Genomic DNA, 22,141 nt, shown 5'->3' on the forward strand with positions numbered 1-22,141 from the left:
TTTTACCTTACCCTATTTTTAATGTATCCCATAAACCAGAACTATAAATTTTGAGTTACATAAATATATGGCTTAGTTGTTATTTGAAACCATATTCAAATAATCAAGCAAAACTGAAGTGTTTTTTTAAAAGAAACACAGAAACCATAATTGGATGCCTGTATTAATAATTTAAGATCTTTAACATAGATTGGAACATCCACTAGATCCAAAATACACTGAATAGGACATGATTTTACAAATATGATTCTTTTGAGACTGTCTTTTGTATAGACTGATAGGAATTAAACTTTCCAAATACACTTTAGTGGGAAGTCATTTTTTTGAGTGACAGAAACCAAATAGTCAAATTATTGAGGCTTATTTCCAAACAAGCTAACATGGAGGTCCACGAGAGCATCAGCTGTTAGGCTTACCTGGGTGCTGGTGTTCCTGGAGATGATTTCTCTGCAGCTTTCTGAACCCCCCTGTGCTCAGGTGAGCAGCGCAGAAAGTGCCTTCTTCAGAGCTGTCTGGCAGTATTTATACTGTTTTTCCCTTCATGAGGTTACCCTGAGTTTAAGCTCCTCCCTCCAGAGGTGGAGAGAGTACTAATTTTGGTGGAAAGTTCTATGGTGGGCAGGCATACAGGATCAGGTTGGGCTCTCTTCCCTTGTTTTCTTATTGAAAAATAAACTCTTTGTCTTAAATATATATTAATAGTTTTAACCAGACATCATCTTTTTCTGTGATTTTATTTTGGAAGTTATTACTCAGATGTTTAGGTGGTTCCTGATGGGATGTTAATGCCCCCTTTATATTTTTGAAGGTACAGTCTTGTGTTACTTGTTGAAAATATTTGGTAGTCTACATGAGTAGGAAAGGAAGTCTTTTGGAGGGGGATGTGGATGTGAACCATCATCTAAATGCTTCAGCTATGATGTAATGACATCAGTGTGTCCATTGATGAAACTTTTATGAAAATACCTTACTCCTGTTTTTACTTATTTTTGAGCTTGAGAAAAACAAAACGGTGAAAATGCAGATATGGTGTATTTTAGGATTTTTGTGTAAGTCCTCAGAAGTTAATAAATTTTATATGTTAGTATATACATACCATATTTCAGTTTTTGCATATTAAATATTTGAAAGTTTTCAGAAACTTCAAATTCCATGAATTTGAGAGTTAGCAATATAATTACCCTGAGGGATTATTTACAACACTACAATGCATTCAGTAAACAGCTTCAGGTTGTATTGCTTCATTTTGGATTTTACTTTAGATTTGCAGTAGAAATTGCAAAAGCCTTAACTGATAATGTGTTATCATGTTTATTCAGATAAAACTGTTCAGTTCATTGCAGAAGAAACAAATTCCTCAAACTTTGCTCTCAGTTTAAAAATCTCAGTGACTTACCTTACAGTTTCCTTTAGGAATCTTGATTTAGCCCAGTTAGAGACATTTTTCCCCTCAAGATGAAAGTACACATTATCCTTTTCAATGGTTAGAATTCTCTTTAACAATATTAGGAGACTCTTAAAGTCAGTTTTCAGGATTCTAAAAATTTAATAAAAAAGATGTTGGGAGGCCAAATTTTGTATCTAATTTTATTGTTTTGGAGCTAAATTAAATCAGCTATATGGGTGAAGTAGGTGAGAAGAAAAACACCATAACAGGCCTAGATACAATTTTTAAAACCTCTGTAGAGTTAGGGGCACCTGGGTGGCTCAGTCTCTCAAGTGTCTGACTCTTGGTTTCAGCTGAGGTCATGATCTCATGGTTTCATGGGTTCCAGCCCCGCATTAGGCTCTGCGCTGACAGTGTGGAGCCTTCTTGGGATTCTCTCCCCTCTCTCTGTCTGCTCCTCCCTCCCTCACACTCTGTCTCTCTCAAAAATAAGTAAACTAAAAAAAAAAAAAAAAAAAACTCTGCAGAATTAAAGTAGTATGGTTCAGGATTGATCAACAATTGAAATACTTGAATGTTTGGCCAGTAGGTGAAATAAAGGTTTGTTCTTTTTCTTGTCCTTTCCTCCTCCCACACCTGTAATTTTCTGTATTTCTTTAGCCTAAGCCTGATATAGCACCTTATAGAAATGTAAATGGATACCTCATCCCAGTGATCCCCTTTCTCCTAACTCTCACTTTTAAACCTTTCCTTGGTTGCCATATTTAAAAATCTACAAGGTCCTGGGTGTCTTTACAAAATACTCAAAGATACACATGAAACCTGGCCTTTATATCAGTTTAGATTAACAGGAGAATTACAAAGTTTATATTCTAATCCTTCTTTCATCATGTGGAAATTGGAACAGCTTCTGTAATTATATAATATGCATTCTGCTATGTCTGTAACAGACTGCAAAAGATAAGTGGGAGAAATGGCTGCCTTCCATTTACTTATGGCTCATTTGGATGATGTTTTGGAAAAGTAGATGAGATAACATGGATGTTATTGAAGACTAGGCTGTAGAATTTGTTTGAGAAGGAGTTATTAGAAGTACATGCTGTAAGGGCTTCTGGATGGCTTAGTCAAGTGTCCGACTCTTAATTTAGGCTCAGGCTATGATCTTATGGTTAGTGAGTTTGAACCCTGTGTGGGTTCCTGTGCTGACGGCACAGAGCCTGTGTGGGATTCTCTGTCTCCCTCTCTTTCTCTGCCCCTTCCCCACTCCCATGTGCACTCACTCTCAAAAATAAACATACATTTAAAAATGTAAAAATAACGAGTACATATTCTAGTATTTTTGTATGTGTATATAGTGACACACACACACACACACTTGTTTAGAATTCAGACTGATACCTGTTAGATACCATTCGTATGGAAGTTCAGAAGATTAATTCTCAGCTCTCCCTACTGTGCACCTGTGTAGACCATTTATTCATCTGTGGCTACTCCAGCTATTTTCAGAGCTTTTCACCTTAAACTCTCTAGGTGTCTGTTACACAATGAAAAGTTTGGACTAGGTTTCTTAGCTCCTCCAGCTTTAAAATTAGATTATTCTTGTGTTTGAGGTATTTCGCTGTTTCTCCATAGTGAGACAGACAGTGGACTTGGTTCCGTACATACCAGACACAGAGTCCATGCCAGGCGGTCCTATGCCTTCTTTTGGGGATATGTAAATGTATGTGGGTATTTGTCAATCTATATTCCCCTCTAACTTTGGTAAAAGTGGTGTCTTTATTGGATAAGCCTTGGATAGTCAACCCTTTTTGCAAATAGTGAACTTATTTCAGCGCAGGAATCTGACTGCTGTTTGCTTTGTTAGTCACATAAGAAGCACTGTCTTGTCCAAACAGATTGTAGAATCAGAGTATTTGCTAGCCACACCTCACCCAATTGTGTATTTAAAACTATTTTTATTTTGGGAGTTTACTTGTAGCTGTTTGAAGTGACTAGTCTGTGGCTTTATGATGAAAACCCATTCCACTTAAAACAGAAAGTCATGCTCTTCTAACTCCGTTACCTAAGTGAATTTAAGTATCAAATACGAATGTTTTTTGCACATCTAACATTTAGCCACTTTCAGCTTTACCTATTCATTTTCACTACCCTGGATCAGTCATTAATTCACCGAATATTTTTTGAGTACCTCGTATGTGTCTGGCATAGAGATAAAAAAGTAGGTGAATCATATGCAGCCCCCACGCTTATTGGGTTTGAACAATGGTTCACCACCTTTTTTTTTTTTTGCCATTTCCACAGTCATGGGGGACATGATACAGTCCTTTCATTCTTCTGGTTTCCGTGACAGAGTGGGGCTTCAGAGACTATGTTTTGAAAAAGCCCTTCATGTGATCCTAGTGGACTCCTGAGTTGGAATGTCTTGGTCTGATATCACTGTTCCATTACAGCTTATTAATATTAGCTACATAGTTTTTGTTTTGTGCATATGATTTTTAACCTTATTGTGGAAAATTTTAGTCTCATATAGAAATAGATTAGTTACACTGAGTGCTTAGGTACCCCTTACCCAATTTAAACTAATATCAGCTCCTTGCCACTCACAGTCCTTCCATTCTCCGTACCACAAAGTTGTGGACAAATGGTATTCATATATTGTACCAGTTACTTCAGTATACTACTCCAGAAAATGAGTCCTTTTCTCTAAAGCAAAATCTTCATCATACCTAAAAAATTGACCATTTCTTAATATTACCAAATCTTTTAGTCCATGTTCAAATTTTCTGTTATCTTAATATTAACACACATACAAATGCACGTAAATGTATACATACTTACATATAAGGATGTATAGAGACATACTCATATAGTGTGTGTATATGTGTATATATACATGTACATATATATTTATATGTTTTTACTGATTGGTTTATTGTTTGTTCAAGTTAGGTTTATGAACTGCCCCTAATTTTTAAAAAAATGTTTATTGATTTTGAGAGAGAGTGAGCATGCCAGTAGAGGAGTAGGAAAGAGAGAGAGACGAAGAATCAGATCCCAGGCAGGCTCTATGCTGAAGGGGTAGAGCCGGATGCAGGGCTCGATCTCACCACCTGTGAGATCATGACCTGAGTGGAAATCAAGAATTGGATGCTTAATCGACTGAGCCACCCAGGCATTGGAATTGTCCCTAATTTATATGTTTCTGTTAATGTAGTTTCCTCATCTGTGTCTATTTCCTTTGCAGTTTATTTGTTGAAAACTGGGTCATTTATTTTGTTGAAATCCAATTTCCTACAATTTGGATTTTGTTGTCACTTAAAATACTTTTCTATACCCTGTGTTTCCTATAGATTAGTTGTTAGATCTAGAGATTTGATGTCCTTCAGTTTGAGACACACACACACACACACACACACACACACTTTTGTAGCAAGTATACTTCATGGAGCATGGTATATGGTATATTTCAATCAGAAAGCCCTTTATTGCTGGTTGTCTCTTGTGGTGTTGCTAGGCATTGATCATTACCTAGATTCATTATTTCACTGGAGGTTACAAAATGGTAATACTCAAATTCTATCATTCGTCCTTTGTTTATTAGCTAGAATACTTCTGTAAAGAAAAACACTGCTTCATTAACTACTTGGTTATCTCAGAGTACAGTTTTCATAGAAAAACAGGAGAAATCAATGTGTAATAAGCTTATTTTCCTAGCATTCTCTAGAGGTGACTCAGTGAGTTGAGTATCATTATAAACTTATGGACTTAAACATATTTTACGTATTTAAGATCCATGAAAATTATTATTATTGCTCAGATTTTTTCCCTGCCTCTTCATGTTGGCTCCTAATTTCTTTTGACATGATCCCAATAGTCTTTTATAAAGCTTCTCTCCTTCCAGGATTTCATACTTATCTGGCTGTACTCAAGTCTTAGTTCCTTTTGTGGGAAATAGAAGTTAGAGACCACAGTCCAGGTGTCTGGGTTCTGGGAGTATACATTGCTCCTGGCTTGGTATTGTTTCTAGGCTTTTCCAGTGGACTGAGCTAGGAAATTCATTCATGTAATGTTAATTAAACATAAAACACATAATAACTACATACTGACACATCCAGTTCACATGCAGGATTACAGAGAGTTTAATGATTTCCAACTTAAATTGATAACTTCTTAATCTTATATTAAATTCCCACTTCTCTAGGCAGTAACGGAGTTATTCCTTTGCTTTGTTCTGTAACACAGTTTCTCAGTAACAATACCAATATTCACATCACAATATTGAAAACAGTTTAAAATCAAATTACTGTGCTTTAGAGTCAGAACAACTCAGAATGCTACCCACTCAGTTCACTGTTAGGTTTGTTTCATCTTGCTTTCAATTTTTAGAAAAATTTTTAACTTAATTTTGGTCTGTACTTTCCTAAAGTATTTACATTTTCAATGCAAAGCTGATAAATGTTTAACAGCTGGCTTGGGAGGTTCAGGAGGTATGTTTGCTGGCATCCGTCATGTAAATTCTTCCACCACGGCCAATTACAGGCTACCAAGGTAGAGACAGCTGGCTCACAAAATACCTGACCATTAGCAAATTATCAAGAGCCAGTACTAGCCAGCTTTAGCATACATTGTGTATTTCTCAAGTCAAATGTATAAAACCAGGAATATTCAGAGAAGCTGGCCTTCTATTATAGAAGATAATATAGGCATGTTTCATCCGCCTTTTATAACTTAAAAAAAATCTTTTCCTGTTTATACTTTTATTATTTTTTAAAATATTCACTCATATCCCCTTCTAGTTTCTTAGATAAATGACATCATAAAATACATACTGTATGCTGCCTTTTTATGTAATAGTTTGTCTTGAGGTCCTTGTGCAGCATTATGCAAAGATGGTCCACATTCCTTTTTACAGCGGTATAGTACATCATTGTATGACCATATCTTAGTTTTATGCCCATTTCCCTATTGATGGACATGTGTGTTATTTCTCTTTTGCTAATACAAATATTTCCACAATCAATTACTTTGTACATGTGTATTTTTTGGCCAGAATATCTTTGGGAGAGATTTTTAGAACTGGGAATCATAGGTCAAAAGTAAATGCCTATGTAATTTTGTTACATAGCATTAAATCCCCTCCAGAGGTCTTGGATCATTTTGCGTTTCCACCAGCAAAATATGAGAGTGTTTCCTCATGGCCTCACCAACAGGATATCTTGTTTAGATTTTGTTGACTTTTTAGATTTTTGCCCATTTTATAGGTGAAAACTGGAATCTTCGTGTAGTTGTGATCTTGATTCTTCTTACTAAGCCTATGGTTGCTCATCTTTTCATACAGTTAAGACCATACATCTAGCCCACTTTTCCTGTAAGTATTCTCTATCTTAGTAAACCTCTTTTCTGTGATACAGTTTGCACATACTTTTCCCAGTTTGTCATTTGTCTCTTTTGTTTGCTTATGAGTATTGTTTTTTAACATTCAAAATTTTCTTTTAAGATCCATACACTTTTGATTCTGAAAATTATTGTTCTTTCATAGACTCAGAACTGTAGGGAACTTTAAAGGTCACCTAAATCAATCATATCATTCTTCAAATGAGGAAACTGGCTTCTGTGTTATGAATGTCACCTTCCCTCATGTTTAATTGAGTTAAATTTCTGAAGTGAAGAGCTGTTGTGAAGAGCCCATTGAGAGCAAACACCACTGACTAAGCTAATATGTTCATCTCCTTACCCGAGCAGGATACTGATTTTCCTGTCTCCCTAATCCTTCAGTCTTTTAGCAGTGGAACGGGAAAAGCGCCCAGAAGCACAGTCAGGGCATTTGGAGACCCACAGTGTCCACCACTACCTCGCTGTCCCTCATTCCTCTCGAAAAGAATTTAAAAGAACATTCGTAGGTGCTATTACAGAGCCCAGGAGCTAAAAATGAACTATTTGTGAAAACAGTCAAGTGTGGCTTAATGGTTAGATACCTGCTGATGGCATGAAAGGAGAAATTCATGCATAAAAACAGGTGTTTATGAAACTCCAGGCTAGGTCAGGAGAAACAGAGTCATTTAAGAAGTTTGAACAAGGGTTTTCTATTCTATTTTCTATTACACATAAATTGCCTCATTACTTAAAGAAATCATAGTTTTGTGCCACAGGCACTTAATGACGTCACCATCTTTCCATAGGAACCTGCTGAGTTAAAAATATAGAGCTTCTTGGACTCTTGACCTCCGATCTTCAAGGCTCTCGGCCACCCAGGAGGCTCTCGGCTGTTCAGACATGTTCCTACTCTATTTACAAGTTCCGCTTTCACGTGCAATCTCTGCTAAGTTAGAAGAAGTTAGAAAAAGTGTAGAAAATTAAAGCTTTAACTGAGGAAGTCACAGGAAGACACTTTTTATTAGGATCTTTCTACTCCCCTGCTTATTATCGCACTTTGAGCCACTCCACAGTCACTAAGTACCAGTACCTGAAGGGACAAAGTCCCTAGAGGGCTCCTGAGTACCTGTCGGTACAGAGCAAGGTATTTGCAGGTGACAGCACAGACCATCAAGAAACCCACCCTTGAGACTATTGCTCCTGCAGCTGTTCAGCTTCCTCATAGTAACAATTATGATATATTTTATGGTTCTCAGTTTAAGTCGTGCTGGGCCCTACTCTACTTAGCCTCAACTTTGTTACCTGGCTGACAGACCTCCACTCCTAACTGTGAGCCAATGTTAAGGGACTCATCTTCCCGCCATCTCTGGCTCTGCCCACCCCCGCCCATCAGTTACCCTGGTCAGGTCACCTGGCCTCCTTGGACCCTGGTTTCCTCTTCAGTTAAATCCCTAACATCTGCTTACTTGCTTTCAGATTTTAAAGGTAATCACTATTTAGAGAAAACATAGAAAGTAGAAAATAAAATAAAATTTGTATACCAAGGAGATACAATGGTGTGTCCCCCCCACCCCGCCCCCATGACCTTTTGGTGCTGAAATAACCAATTTAATCACTTGTGAGTCTGAATAACTCTTACCCCTTCATTGACAATAAGGCTGAAATGTAGACATATTACAGTCCTGTTTTGTTTTCTCTTATTTTTATTTGCTGGGAAACGTGGAAGGTAAAATAAGATATATGTAACGAGGTGGAGCAGTATGAATGATGATGATGTCAAAGAAGGAAATATCTCTGATTTATACTTGAATCTCTTTATAGTATCAGTCTTCTCAAATGTTTCCCAAGCTGTTCTTTGGCCTCTACTGTGTGCCGGTAGTTCGGTGAGATGCTGTAACCTGCTACTGATGGTCTGAGTCCCTTGGGGGAGCCAACACAGCCTCTTAGAGCCTCTCTCTGGCTTCTTTTAGAATCCAGAATTCACGGATTCTGGTGTGAAATGAGTCCGTGTTTCAAATCATCAAACACTGTTCTCTCATCACACCTTGTACTCATTTCTGAATGGGACTCAGGGACTACTGGTTATTTATCACAGAAACTCCACTCTGTACAAGTAGTGCCTGGTACAAAGCACGAACCTCATAAATATTTGTTGAACGAAGGAACTAAGAGCTTCAGGACACCAGATTTCAATATGTATTGAATGCGGGCATTTTGCCTCACACTCTTGGGCACCCAGAGGTGGGGCCTTTTGCACAGTGCTGGTTTGGAACTGGGTCTTTTCAGTCCATGTCTTACCTTAAAATAGCTCTGAATTCTTGGAAGAGGTCCCAGCATGACCAACTGCTTTCCAAAGCAGTTTTCACAAAAGATGCTAACTGTGGGTGCTGTTCTGTCCAGTGATTGCGTGCCTTAAACTTTTCTATCACCAGTTAAGTTAGAATTTTGGAGTTAGGTTTTCCAATGGCAGGGTTTCTCAAGGTAGCCATGATAGGAGAGGTATATCGTTAATGGAGAGGTTCCAGGATGGGAGAAAAAGGAGAGGGGTCGGACTCTAGGGAATTTAAAGGGGTTTCTTTAAATGTCTTAGAATCTGAACATTACAGTTTCACAGGAACTTTTATATATGCCTGTGCTTCATTTATAAAATTTTCTCACCCATTCACGGCTCATTTACTTGTTGATATATCAACTTATTAAGCTGCTCAGTATACTCGTATCCATTTGTATAAGAGTTGTCTGTGAGACCATAGTATAGTACTTGAGTGTTCTGTTGGTCATTTTTAAAGAGCATCCTGTGATTATCACTGTAATTAGATCTGATTTGACTTTGTCTTCATACAGGGCTTGCATTTACAGAGCGAGCATCTTCAGTGTCAGATACTTTGCTTTTCTCATTTGACCCACAAGAATCTTATGTGATAGATATTGACCTTCTTATTTTGTATGCAAGGAAACTGAAGCCCAAGCAGTTGAAGGAATTCCGCAGATATGATGAAACAGTAGGTGGCAGAGCAGAGAGTTGGATACCAGGTTGAAAGGATATCTTGGCGTTTTCCACAAGACCATGCTATCAGATATTTTTCATTTTTAAATGCTCTTGTTTAATTTCTTACGATTATTACTTAAATCAATCAGCTCTTGCCCGCATTCCACCCCTTGTAAACTGCCGCTGATATGCTAATATAGCAGTTCATTTAGCTAAGGTACCTTCTCAGGGTAGAAGCAATTCCGTTGATCTTCTGGCCACAACATATCTGTCTCCCTTTTCTCCTCTACATCATTGCTTCCCACAGTGTTAAAAAACAAACACCTCTTCTTTCAGTATTTACTACTGGGAAAGTTTTGATACATATATAGTATATATGATTTTTTAATACAAAAAGCAATAATATTAACACAGTAAATATACATGTACCTGCTGCCCAGCTAAAGAAGCCTCCATTACTACACTTTGGAGGTCCCTGTGCACACCTCCCTGACTGCTTTCCCGGTGTTCCCCATCTAGGTAACTCTGCTGAATTGTTGTCTATCATTCCCTCTGTCTTCATGGAAAGTGTACCCTCCCCACATCTCATGCCCGAAAACACCCATATACATATCCCACAGTAAATATTTTTGTCGTGTGTTTTCAAATTTTGTTTAAAGGAATTAGACTGCACGTGTTTTTCTGCAACGTGCTTTCTGGATATGTCGAGATGTTGTTGAGGTCTGTCCATATTAATGTGTGTAGCTATTGTTGATTCATTTTTCAGCACTACATAGTTTCCTCTGGTATGTGTAATCAGAATTTATTTTTGCTCACTTGACAATGGATACTTTAGGTAGGTTTTTTTTTTCCTATTAAAATAATTCTGCTTTAAACATTCTTATACATGTTCCCTGGCTACCCACAAAAGAATTTTCCTAGGGTGTATATCTGGGAGTAGACGATCGCATATACATAGTTTCTGTTTTGCTGACAAATGACAAATTGTTTGCTAAAGCCATTTTATGTTTTACCAGCAGGATATAAGAGTTACAACCACCTGGCATTATCTAAATTTTAAAGTTTGCCTATCAGTTGTAAAATGCCATCTCATTAGTTTTTTATTTCTATATTCCTGATTTCTTTTTTTTTTAATATTTATTCATTTGAGAGAGAGAGAGAGAGAGAGTGAGTGTTAGCAGGGGAGAGGCAGAGAGAAGGGGAGACACAGAATCTGAAGCAGGCTCCAGGCTCTGAGCTAGCTTTCAGCACAGAGCCCGACATGGGGCTCGAACTCACGAACTGTGAGATCATGACCTGAGCTGAAGTCAGATGCTTAATCCACTGAGCCACCCAGGCACCCCTCTATATTCCTGATTTCTAATGAGGGTAAGCATATTTCATATATTTGTTGGTTATTTGTGTTTACTCTTCTCTCAGTGTCTGTTTATACCTTTTATTGGGTTGAATTTTATTGTTATTGTTGACTTTTTTCAACATTCCTTACATATTTTGGATATTAATCTTCATTATATGTGTTGCACCTTACAGTTGTCTGCACCTGTCTTATCCAAGAAAGACTTGATTTTTAAAAATAACTCATTGAGACCCAGTAAGTTATTTCTATTACTTTTTTCCCAACTTTCCAGTGAGACTTCAAGGTGTTATATATTCAAGAAAAAACTTGGCACCTCTGTGAAAAGCGGTAGAAAATGCTTTCACTGAATTTTTCTTTGGATGACTTTCCTTACACTGAGATAGATGATTTCCGCTTATAGAATTGCAATTTTAAGATTACTTGCAACGGTCCTGTATAAATCACCAACAAGTTTATATTCAGTATTTGAAATCAAGTGAAAGGTATATTTCTTCTCATACAATAATAACTAGTGTCACATTTTCTGGATTAGAGTCCTAATTATTTCAGTAAGTGATTTTCTGGAAAAAACCAAAACACTGGAAATGTGAGATGTTTCTAGTCTAGAAAATGTATAGGAGTTACTTTTCAGGAAAAATTTGAAGTTACTTGGATGAAAACTTAAACTATTTGTTACCTCTTATTTTCATTTAATAGCTAATTAGTAGTATGTGATACAAATAGAATTGATACTAGGATATTATTCCATTTTACTTAGATATCTGTGAAACTTTTTGTGGGGGCTAAATGGATACCATTTCTAAAATATGAAACTAATATTCACCAGTGTTCTATTTTATTTTTAGAATCTGTAGGACCAGTTTTAGTCATTTAAAAGACAAGAATGCCATAAACTCTGTTTTAGTAACACCATTTTCATTTTTTTAACCTTAAAAAAGTTACCTGGCATATTCTTGGAAAAAAGTAGCAGAGGTTGCATTGAATTGGAAAAAAATATTTTTTTAACATACCATAAAAACCAAAGTCACATGCAACCTAATTTGGCTACTAAAAAAAGATCTCCTTACTTTTAGGTTTCATATTTCATATTTCATTACATATTTTATATATTATCAACATCAGTTTTACACAAACTCCTTTTTCACTCTTAAGACATAAAATGAGCATATAACTTCTTATAATTTTGTTGGAATCTGAAAATAAACTACAGGAAAATGAGATCCTTCATTGATAGTGTATGGTGAAAATTAAGATTTGTGCTTATGGTGAGGTGTATCTTTAGTGACCTAAGCATCTTGGTAGAATGATAGCTCATAGAGAAGTTCATGGCAGTGCTTGGAGTTAAGCAGGAAGGAATCAGTGAAATAAGTTTTTAGAGTTCTTCCAACCTTGAAAAATATAATTTGACACTGATTTTCTTCCTTCTTCTCATTTCTTATTAACTACCTTGAGACTGCAGAATTTGCAAGCTCTTGTGTTTATTAGCTCTAAGAGAGATTTTCTTATTGTAAAGGGCTTTGTTCTAGAAGCCCCAGAGTCTTAAAGGAAAAAAAAAAGATTCCAGAGTCTTCACATAAGTCAGTCTGAATATATGGAAACTAAGCAAATGTCCCCAAATGTCTGGATTAACTGTTCTCTCTGCGTGTTGTGCTAGGAAGATTTGGTGACATTAATGATTTCTATCTTATTTTGATGGCTGTAGTTTTGTCATGTACATTTTGCTATTACTATGAAATTCCTGGAGACAGTGTGTAGTTACTTGAATAATTTGGGGGAGTAATATCAAAATGACCGATATTTTACTCATAATTAAATTTGTCTCTGGAATGGATTATTTTTGAGTTTTCACCAATGTAGATAACATCAGAAGGAATAGTCATATTACATTTCTCATATCCTTGTTTTAATTTTTATGTTCAGAATGAATTAGTTCTACTAAGTATAGATTTTTTTCCTATGAAAACTGCCAATAAGTCACACTATCCTTGTTAGCCATAGTTAAGGAATAGGAATATGCCATTTGTTACAGCAGTACATTTGGCATTTTGCTGTGCTACATATTTATGTTTTATTATAGGTATTTTAAAGACAACTGATCATTTTATCAATAAGCCTAAAAATTATTTATTCAAAAACTATATATAGTAATTCATGTTATTATAATCAAATCAAGAAAGAATTTATAGTAGTGTTTGGTTGTGATGTGTTTTCTATATTAGGTTTTCCATCTAAAGCAATTAGTAATTTGTAATATTTTATAAAAATGTAGATGTAAATGGAATGTGTTTTACCTTCTTATTGTACTTTTTATAACTGTAGGAAAAATTAAAGAGATTAAAGAGATTAGGAGACGTTTGTTTGTGACTTCTCACACATTGCCAAGTAAATATGGTCACTGATTTTTTTTATTTTTTTTAATTTTTTTTTTTGTAATGAGGCTATCCGGAGCTCATTTATTACTGGCTATTCTGCATTCAGATATTTGGATTTCTGGAACATTATATAATTGGAATCCTTTTTATAACAGAATATGTGAAAGTGAAACTTTATTCTTGTTACAACATTAAAATGTGAACTTAGGGAGCACCTGCGTGGCTCAATCAGTTAAGCATCCGACTCTTAATTTCGGGTCAGGTCATGATCCAGGGTCACAGGATCAAGCCCCATTTCAGGCTCTATGCTGAGATGGAACCAGCTTAAAATTCTCTCTCTCTCTCCCTCTCTCTCTCTCCCTCTCTCCTCCTCTGTCCCTCCCCCCTGCTCATGCTCTCTCTCTCTAAAATAATTTTTTTAATTTTTAAAAATTAAATAAATAAAATATAAACCTAAAGGAAAGCACCAACTTTGATTCATACATACTTATGATTCACTCATAAATGTTTATTGAACTTGTTTTTCCTGTATTACATTTTCTGTATTACTTTAAGTATAAGATTCTAAGTTTGGAACTTAAATATTTGCATACATTTAATTTAAATAAACTGATTTCTAATAAACTAGTAAATGGACTCTTAGAATTTATCTGTGATCCACACCAGAGTTTAGCACGACTATTTCTTAGACTTCACAACAGTTGCATAATCTTTAAGGGGACTGGGTGTGACCACAGGATGCACAGCAGGAATGGTGAGCCAGGAGCATTTGTCTCCACTGACTTTGAGCCAGTTTACCGCATCCTAGCCGCAAACCCGCATGGTAGGAGAATGAGCCCTCGGTTTGGTATGTATTCAAATGTGATTGTTTTATTTTTTATTTATTTTAAAGTATTTTTATGTTTATTTTTGAGAGAGAAACAGAGCGCGAGCTTGTGAAGGGCAGAGAGAAAGGGAGACGCAGAATCTGAAGCAGGCTCCAAGCTCTGGGCTGTCAGCACAGAGCCCGACACGGGGCTCAAATTCACAAACTAGGAGATCATGGCCCAAGCTAAAGTCAGAGGCTTAACCGACTGAGCTACCCAGTAACCCTCAAAATGCGATTTTTCTAAACAAAGGACCTTAAACTGACAGCACTGACTGTTCTCTGCAAAACTTTATTACTGGATTGATTTCAAAATGTGCTGCTTGCCAGCAGTGGAAATAAGATCTTTGGAAAAAGATTCAACTAGAGTGTGATGTTGAAATATCTCAGAGGGAATGAAAGAACCAATCGTATATTTGGTTCTTACATCAGACTGACTCGTGAGAGGTGGCATGCCTGCCAGATCTAATGTGTGAGCAAAGGTATAGGGCATAAACGCTTCCTTTGGGTTGAAAGCACTAAAATAGACTGGAAGCTTCTTAGGATCTTCGCCTCCCTCTACAGAGGGTGGTGTTGTTAGGACAGTGGGTCACTGCATGCTATTAAATGTCCCCAGTCGATCTGGTTTTAAAAGCTGAAATGTGATGAAATGAATTGGCAACAAAATATTTGGATTATGGTACATTGCAAGATTTCAGTTCAATAGCTCTTCATTGGAAAATTCTAAAAAAAATTAAACAATAACATTAAATTGCTGGTAAAAAAGAAATGCTGATTTTTAAAATGCAGGGCTTTCTCTCTATAGTAGAGAGATCAGTTACATTAGAAATCTCAATCAGTGTTATCTTAATTATTTTCTCTTCATTTCTTACCCAGTATATATTTATTTACCATGTTATAATCTTCTACTCTGAATATTTCAGAGCTTTCTTTCAGGTATTACCAATGATCTAAAAATCAAATTTGTATTTTCAAGAAAATGTGAAAATGATTTGTTTCTTTTTTCTCTGTAACTTACTGTTTATTTTAAAGTGTTAACAATTCATTTTCTTATTTAAAGTAGGATTTTGTTTTTAGCAGTAGCTGTGTAGCTTTGTGTATTTGTAAAGTAATCAAATAGAGTTTTTGGTACCTTCTCACCTTCTTTTAACATTTACATAAAAATTTTAAGAGCAGCAAACCCTTGCCCAGAATTTTGTGTCTGGTAATTATTTTCACTGAGTGCGTAGCTTGGCTTTCTCTCAGCGCACTGCCACAGGAAAAGTCTTCCCGGATTTATTTCTGGAGAGCACCGTGGAAGCGGAGAGAAGCCCCCTCCTCCTAATGCTGCACAGATGCCAGCCCACGTGGCACACCACCCTTGTTGATTATGGCCACAGCTAGTAGTGATTAGAGAGAACTGTCATACTCTGTGTGGTAGGCAGAATTTGAGTCAGGCAGAGTCTTTGGGATACAGTAAGGAAATGTAGATACTCCGAGATTTGAATCTGGCATATTGTTAAAAGGGAATCAAGCCAATAAAGGGGTTTGTGGGCTGCAGAAAGCCTTTGTCTTGGTACCTTTTCAATATGTGGCATCAGCCAGTGATGCTAAAATAGCTTACTCCGTGGACTCTGACCTCAGTTTCCAATAAAGGGGGAAGAGGGAGTTTCTCCAAAACTACGTGGCTTAAGTAAAGAGTTGGGAATTGCTTCACCTAAGATGGGAAAAGAAATCCTTACGTGGCAAAGGCAGGAAAATTCTCAGCTGGCCACTTGGAAACTTCTTCCTTAAAAGAAGTCTGTGCCAGGGGTGAGGAGAAGGGTAAATGAATGAACAAATAACATTTAACGATGGGAGAAATATTTCTTTTATCTGTATCTTGTAGTTTCCTATAATTATGACAACATATTTCTTTTTTTTTTTTAACTTAAATTCAAGTTAGTTAGCATATAGTGTAGTATTGGTGAATTTAGTGATTTCATCACTCGTATATAACACCCAGTGCTCATCCCAACAAGTGCCTTCCTTAATGCCCGGCACCCATTTAGCCCCCCCTACCCACCTCCCCTCCAGCAACCCTCATTTGTTCTCTGTATTTAAGAGTCTCTGATGGTTTGCCTCCCTCTCTATTTTCATATTATTTTAATTTTCCTCTGTTCCCCTATGTTCATCTGTTTTGTTTCTTAAATTCCACATATGAGTAAAATTATGTATTTGTCTTTCTCTCACTTATTTTGCTTAGCATAATACACTCTAGCTCTGTCCACATCGCTGCAAATGGCATGATTTCATTCTTTTTGATCACCAGATAATATTCCATTGTATATATACACCACATGTTTATCCAGGCATCAGTCCATAGACATTTGAGCTCATTCCATAATTAGCTATTGTTGATAGCACTGCTATAAACTGCTGTAACAATGTATTTCTTAAGCTTTGAATTTTCTGTGCATCCCTTATCATCTACCTTGTTCAAAACTCATTATTAAGATTGAATTGAAAGTCCAGAAATAGATACAAAAGCACTGGGATATTTAGTATCTGATAAAGGTAGCATTTTAGTCAGTGGAAAATGGGTTATGTGTGGATAGTCACCTGTAAAAATAAAAGTTGTGCCCTAACTTTATACTTAACCCCCAAATAAATTCCACAGAAATCAAAGATCTGGGCAGAAAAAAAGGGTGGGGGGAGTGCCTGGGTGACTCAGTCAGTTAAGCATCTGACTCTTGATCGTAGTTCATGTCATGGTCTTACGATCCGTGAGTTTGAGCCCTGCTGTCCACACAGAGCCCGGTGCAGATCCTCTGTCCCCTCTCTCTGCTCTCTGCTGCTCTCCTGCTCATGTCCTTTCTCTTTCTCTCTCTCTCGCTCTCGCTCTCTAGCTCTCTCTCAAAAATACATAAACATTTTTTTAAAAAGATAAAATTGACATTAGAAAATGTGAGAGAAATATATATTTGTTTAATCCTGGAGTCAGAAAGTCTTTTTAAGTATGACCCCAAACCCAGAAACCAAAAAAGAAAAGATGTATGAATCTGAAAACATTAAAAAGCATTCTGTATATAAAGAGAAATATAAGGGAAATTAAAGACAAATGAAAAACTGGGAGAAGAATTTTCAACTCATGTAATGAACAAGATGCTAATAGTCTTAATATATAAAAGAGTTCCTTTAAAAATGTTTTAAAAACAGAACAACCCAGTTGAATAATGGACAAAGGAGAGAAACAGTTAATAAGAAAGAAATAATATAAATGGCTTTAAGCTTATGCAAAGATGTATACCCTCATTCATGATAAGAAATTGCAAATAGAAACTGATGCAGAAGTATAAATTAATAAACTTCAAAAATTTTTAGTGTTTATTTATTCTTGAGAGAGACAGAGCACAGGTGAGAGAGCGGCAGAGAGAAGGAGACACAGAATCTGTAGCAGGATCCAGGCTCTGAGCTGTCAGCACAGAGCCCGATGCGGGGTGCGACCCCACAAACTGTGAGATCATGACCTGAACCGACATCAGACACCTAACCGACGGAGCCACCCAGGCGCCCCTAAACTTCAACAATTTTTAAATGTGCATAATTTCTACTCCAGAATCTCATTTCTACAGATTGATCCTTCAGATTTAGTTGCATGTAAGCAGAGAATGTGCATAGAGGGTTACTCATTAAACCATTTTTAGTAAGAGCAAAAGAAGGGAACTGCAAAAATATTTATTAATAAGGCCTAGGTACATTTTTGTACATATGTACAATGGAACATTAAGTAATCATTAAAAAGTTGGAGGCCCCTTGTGGCGCCTGGGTGGCTCTGTCAGTTAAGCATCTGACTTCAGCTCAGGTCGTGATCTTCCAGTTCGTGAAGTCGAGCCCTGTGTCTAGCTCTCTGATGTCGGTGCTGGTCCTACTTCTGATCCTCTGTCTCCTTCTCTCTGCCCCTTCCCTGTTCACACACTCTCTCTCTTTCTCTCAAACAATAAACATTTGGAGAAAATAAAAGATGAGGTCCCTTGTTGTGGACTGATATGGAAGGACCTCCAAAATATACTTAGTAAAAAAAAAAAGTAAGAGAGTATACGGTAAACTACACATAATTGTTACAAATGTCCCACGGAATATCTCATACAATTTATGTGGGATAGACAAGGAGTTCTTAAGAGTGGTTGCCTTTTGGAAGAGAAGAAGGGTGGGTGGGTGGATGGCGTGGGAAGGAAACTGACTTTTCATCGTACGCCAGTCTTTATGTGCAAGGATAATCTGTTCCAAAGTACAGCATCTAAAAAGACCAAAAGCACAGGAGAAAGGAATGTAGCGTTTGTTTTCACTGTAGACTACCATACACGCCGTTCAAAGACTGCCTGCTTTTCTGAGCACCTCAGTACAGTGATAGCTATAATCCTTACACTTAGTTTTCTGTTTGCTTGTTTTTTGTTTGTGTGTGTTTGTTTTGCTATTTACTACTACTCAATCTTTCATTGCCTATGGACTATCGTTGTGAATATTAATTATCATTATCCTCTCAAAATGTGGATATGTTAATTAATACAATTATTCATGATAATGCCAGAATTTATTATATGTACTTTTTTAGTACATCAGTTTTTTGTTAAGAAAGTCATGACTAAATAGTTTATGTAACAAAATCATTACTAATGAAAATTTGAGATATTTGTTTTTCCCAATGGGAAAGAAAAATTAGAGAAATAATGTTTAGTATTGAGATATATTTAAGTGTGACTTTGTTTTTTTAACCATATTCTGAGTGGTTAACTTTACAGGCATTCATTTCTATAGTTAAATCAAAATGAAAGTTTAGTAGGAAAAAGAAGGATCTAGCCAAATAAATATTTTCAATAAATCTATATTACATGACACTGATTTCTAAATTACAGATTATTCTCAGGAGCCAATCCTTTGTTTTCTATCATTAGAACATACTAAAAAATTTAAGTGGTGGACATTTACCATGCTGTTGAGTCTCTCCTGGACACTTGGACATTTAGCCTGCTTTATGTGTTTCTTAATTTTCTTTTTTCTTCATTATAAGATAAGTATATAATCCATGGATAAACACAGGTGGAGAGTAAACCAACAAATATCTCAATATATTTTGTCTGACAGAACATTTTGGGGTAACTAAACATTTGGTTCAGAATTCAAAGGTGGTAGCAAGTTCAGCACCATTTAAAATTCTCAGTGACTTTTAAATATTAACTATTAAATTAAGAACATTTTCATAAATTAATGGCTTAAGTAACTGTTCATCATTGTAAAATTCCAAAGTAGTATGAGCCATTTCTATATACTAACTTATGTTTCTTCCTGCTGTGCATGACAGGAAATTGAATAGACTGTGTGTTTCTTTACTAGACTGACACTCCAGTTTTAGGATTATAATCTTCCAAACTATTTCCTTGCCAGTATTAACAGAACACTGACCTATTCAGAGGTTACTCTAGTGGGATAAATAAGTTGAACCTGAGATGGAGCTTTCCAAACAGTGGTATTTGAATAGTGAAGTACATGGCACTGTTGGTTTTAACAAAGGTAAACCAAAGGACAGCTGTTGAAAAGGGTAGCTAGACTTGAAATTAGAGAAATAGTTATTTTCCAAAAGAGCCCCTATGCCCAGTGCAGACGCTGAGTTAAAAATAGTTGAACTTAATGTTGATGCATTAAATTAGTGCAGAGATTGGAGTAGAACCTTTGAATCTGGAATCTCCTTGTAAAATGAGTGGTGAAAGAATCAGAGAGCTTAAGGATTCTTCGAAATCTTTTTGGCCAATCTCCTTTCTTCAGAAATGACAATATCAAGAAATTTGATTTACACACAGAATCAGGATTAGGACTCATGGTGTTTTATCTGAAATCCAGTATTCTCCCTCAGTTGAATGTGCTGGTATAGATTTTACCTTCATTTTCTATGATAGCTCCCTTTGAGGACTACCCCCAGAACTTTTGTAGAGAGAAGCTCTTCAGGCCATGAATGAGGAGACTCAAAGCTTAGCAACTAGATCGTCCCTGGTCTGGTCTTTTACAAGGACAGTAAGAAGCAAAGGCTTTGTAGAGTTTTTACTGTAGAGTGACCTTATTAAATGTGTTTTTTTGAAAGATTACTTGGGCTGCAGTATGCAGAACTTTGGGCAATCAGTGGTCACTAGGAGATTAGTTAAGAAAGTGGTGTCCTTACAGATGGCTAGCAGACATATGAAAAGATTCTCAGCTTCACTAATTATCAAGGAAATACAAATCAAACCCATTATGAGATACCACCTTACCCCTGTCAGAATAGCAAAAATCAAAAAGACAAATAACAATGTTGGTGAGGATGTGGAGAAAAAGAAGTCCTCATATACTGTTGGTGGGAATGTAAATTAGTGCAGCCACAAAAGAAAATGGTTCCTTGGACCATTAAAAATAGAAATACCAGGGCACCTGGGTGGCTCAGTCAGTTCAGCTTCCAACTTTAGCTCAGGTTATGATTTCATGGTTCATTATTTCAAACCCCATGTCGGGCTCTGTGCTGACAGCTTAGAGCCTGCTTTGATTCTATGTCTCCCTCTCTTTCTCTGCCATTCTTGCTCTCAAAAATAAGTAAACATTTAAAAAAATTAAAAATAGAAATACCATATGATCCAATAATTCCAATACTGGGTGTTTACCCAAAGAAAATGAAAACACCTAAATCAAAAAGATATATGCACCTCTATTTATTGTAGCATCATTTACAATAGTCAAGATATGGCAACAACCTAAATGTCCATCGGTAGACAAATGGGTAAGGAAGATGTTTTTTATGTACATGTATATATGTTTATTATACTTTTTATATATACACGTATACATAAATGGAATAGTACATGTTTAAAAAAATGTGATTTGGGACAACATGGATGGGACCCAGGGGTATTATGATCAGTGAAATAAGTCAGAAAGGCAAGGGAATAAAAAGCACAGCATAGAGAATATAGTCAATGATGTAATAACATTGTAGTAATGTGTGTAAGCATAGCTTCACTTGTGAGCATAACATAATGCATAGAAAGGTTGAATCACTATGTTGTACACCTGAATCTAAAATAACATCGTGTGAGTGCTATACTCAGATGAAAAAGATTTTCTTAGGGGCACCTGGGTGGCTCAATTGGTTGAGCATCTGACTCTTGATTTCACCCCAGGTCATGATCTCAGGGTTGTGGGGTAGAACTCCACATTGGGCTCCACGCTGGGTGTGAAGCCTGCTTGAGACACACACACACACGTGCTCGCTCGCTCTCTCTCTCAGAAAAGTTTTAAAGAAAATTTTAAGGCAAAAAAAAGAAAGTGGTATCCTGAAATAGAAAGATGTGATGTAGATGAAGTGAGGGAGATGGATAGTGGTGATATTTAAATAATAATTTTTAGAGATTGGGGCATTAATCTAGGAACGTATGGAAAGCCTATTTTTATTTGATGTTGCTTGCTGTTGTGAGTCTGTGTCATATATTCTTGTCATTTAATATAATATCTGAATGTAGGGAGGCTGGAGAGCCCTGGAGTATTATACATAGTAAACAGCAAATGTGAGTGTGGAGTATCACTTAAAATCATATGTAATGCATACAGGGTTCATTTTTTTTTTTTTTTTGCTTTTTTGTAATTTAGATTTTCTTTTTTTTTTAAATAGTTTATGGTCAAATTGGTTTACATCCAATACCTAGTGCTTTTCCCCATAAGTGCCCTCCACCATCACCACCACCTCTTTTCTCCCTCTCCCCCTTCCCCTTCAACTCTCAGTTCATTTTCAGCATTCAATAGTCTCTCAAGTTTTGCATCC

General features: G+C 36.4%; 1 protein-coding gene across 2 annotated transcripts in view; it reads left to right on the plus strand.

Moving 5' to 3' along the window:
* NT5DC1 (5'-nucleotidase domain containing 1) overlaps nt 1-22,141 on the plus strand; it is a 134,634-nt gene that overhangs the window by 22,228 nt on the left and 90,265 nt on the right. The gene's annotated exons all lie outside the window — the stretch shown is intronic.

Source organism: Suricata suricatta, chromosome 7, assembly GCF_006229205.1.
Source record: "Suricata suricatta isolate VVHF042 chromosome 7, meerkat_22Aug2017_6uvM2_HiC, whole genome shotgun sequence".
In the NCBI taxonomy this organism is placed as follows: domain Eukaryota; kingdom Metazoa; phylum Chordata; class Mammalia; order Carnivora; family Herpestidae; genus Suricata; species Suricata suricatta.